Raw genomic sequence first — 2,988 nt, 5'->3', positions numbered from 1 at the left:
ATGCAAACAATCTCACGGTAACTACCAAGATGAGTCATTATGCATAAAGAGTTCTTAACATAGGCATGGTCATTTCCAAACTTAAACTCGGGGATAGACAAAGCATCACAGACTTAATTAAAACACAAACCAAAAAAATACTTGGTCACGTCCGGTGACATAAGCTTACAAGTACTAACCAAAAGCTAATGAGTATCTGCTAATTGAGATTTATCACCATATACATAAGTAACATCGTTTTCAGACTAATAACATGGTGAGACGAGTCATCATGGCCATCCAATACGTTATTATATTTTTTTATGCATTGTCGTCATCATCTCCTCCAGATTCGATAGCGTCGTCATCATCTTCTCCAGTTCTGCTAACGTCATCACCGTCCTCATCACTCTTCGAACTATCATCACTGCCATCAAGATCTGTAGTGCACAAGTTCAGAGATGGGATAACCAATAAGGTAACATAAATTTCACAATATTTCAAGAAAAAGAATATAAATTAACCGTAATTATCAGTTTCAATGTTGCTCCCTTGAAACCAATCCTCTTCAAGGGGTTCTTCCTCATTTTGACGGGGTGGTACTAAATTTTTTAGTCATGTATATAACGCATCATGAATGTCGTTCATGACTTCCTCAGTAAATACATCCGGGTGCAGAAGCCTTAACATCGACTCGACCATGCTGGCCCGTACTAATGACTCAAAGGCGGACACATTATGATCTACATGGTTCACATTTTCGTCTGGATCTTGATCCTGCGCATTGTCCCGTTCACTGCCACCATGATGTGGGTCAGATTCTTGATTACTCACCTCACCAACACTTGCTTGGGTACTATCTGTCTGAACCCATACACAGTTGAACACATCATATGTACAATTCATATTTGTGGTGAGCGTACTGATAGAAAATGAATGTCATGTACTCCTTCGCGCGACATCATTACTAATATCAATCTTAAGTGTCTAAACACCTTTGTCAACCACATACCATAAGGCATAACATTTGGCTTGTTCTCTTTATGTGCACTCTGAATATTGATGGTAATCATTCTAGGGAGATTCATCTTCTTTTCCCCAAGAATGCAAAACATAATTAAGACATCAACATAAGTCAGGGATGACTTTCTACCGGGACGAGGATTGAGGGATCCATGAACCATAAGGTGTAGTAGTCGATTTATCGATGGCAATTCCTTCATGACAGGTTTAGTGTCTCTCATGGAAGCATTGTCGTCAAGCACGAGCCTCACGCATTCTTGGACATCAAAATCTTTACTTTTAATCCATTCCATCGCAGGACCATCATGGATTCCGTCATGCGGAATTCCAAGAATACGGCCCAGCGTCTCGACATTTAGATAAATGTCTACGCCTCTCACCCGTGTACGGAGAATCCCATCATCTTCACCCAAGGCCTTGATGTGGGTGTAGAACTATCTCAAAGGATCATCCCATATCTTCCCTTTATACTGTAGGAGCACATCCCACCCTTGGCGACGACTTATGCACAATTTCCGCTTTGCCTTTATTGAGAGACTGAAAGCAATGTTCTTCCCTGCCCAAACTGATCATTTTCCGAATTTATTTTTGGTATAGTTGTTGGTAGTCTTTATTCATGAACCTTTTATCAGGTATTAAATCTCTACCGCTACCGTTTTCATGTCGAGCACATTTTGCAAACTGTTTTTTATTGTTCCAATTAGACACATGTTTCACTGCATTGGTAATACCTGTCAGTTTTGAACGCTTAGAGGGCGTTGCTTTGGTAGCAGGCGCTTTCCGTTTAACTGTTAATTTCTTTGGCTTTACCATTTCACCTTTGTATTAAACGAGAGTTAATTAGGCCCTCAACAATTGAGTACACATATCACACTCATAACAGGAAAAAAACATCATTGTTGGCCATTTCCATTGTTATAAAGATAGCCAGTTTGATTAAAACAACAGATACAAAAATACTTGGAATGCAAATAAAATCAGTATTCATCAATCAGTTACCAGAGTAACAATTTATCTGCCCTATTAAGAACATGTTCAAACTCCATTTATCCTATTCTAACCACTTTATGGCTTGAGAATCAGAGGAAAATTAGACACCACTGTACAAAATCATGTGAGAATGAACATCATATTTACTCTAAGGCAATTCATCTGTCATAACCATACACAATACAAACCAACCCTAAGCTGTACACCCTTATCCCCCTAAACCCTAATTGGTAGACCTTCAATCCTTAAATTACAAATTTTATGATACTTTGGTTTAATTGACGTGGAATTCAAGTGTAATACCAGCAGAAAACGAGAAGCGAATTTCCTGAGAAGCTATGTAGTCGCCCACAATATTTCCGCGAAATCAAGACCGGGGTACCTGAAATAATAAACAGGAGACTATTTTGCAAAGAAATTAAAGAAGAAATATGAAAAAGGGAAAAAAGAGCAAGTCGAATAACTACCGTAATAGATGTGGAGGTTGAGAAGTTTTTGGAAGATGAATGCAGTGGTTTTTAGGAGAGAGGTTTTTATGAGAGAGAAAGAAGTTAAGAAGTTATGCGAGGAGAGAGAAAATAATTGCGGGATAAGTTAAAATTTTGTGGATATTTTTTGTCTAACCCGCGAAAACAAAAATTAAACAAGGGCTTCAATGTTAAATCATGGGCGGAAAATTTAAGTTTTGTTTTCTTCAAAGTCCTAAAAATATTCCACTTTATCACAGTACTTACTAACTTTATTAATAGTCACTACCAACACTACATCGATAGACAATTAATATTAAAAATTAATTCAATTTACAATCTCATATACTGAAGTGTAGATCTCTTAAAGATCCTTTTTTTCTTATGTCTAATGAATCCTATTTGTACATGTGTTTTAAATAAATATTAAGTATATCTTTTTCAAATTTATGTAAAGTCTCGTTACATCTACTCGATTATTCAATTCGACCGTTATACCAGCCAGCCTCTTAATAACGTGAACACAAAG

The sequence above is a fragment of the Spinacia oleracea genome, chromosome 6, assembly GCF_020520425.1.
Source record: "Spinacia oleracea cultivar Varoflay chromosome 6, BTI_SOV_V1, whole genome shotgun sequence".
Classification (NCBI taxonomy): Eukaryota; Viridiplantae; Streptophyta; class Magnoliopsida; order Caryophyllales; family Amaranthaceae; genus Spinacia; species Spinacia oleracea.
This window is presented reverse-complemented; position numbering follows the sequence as displayed.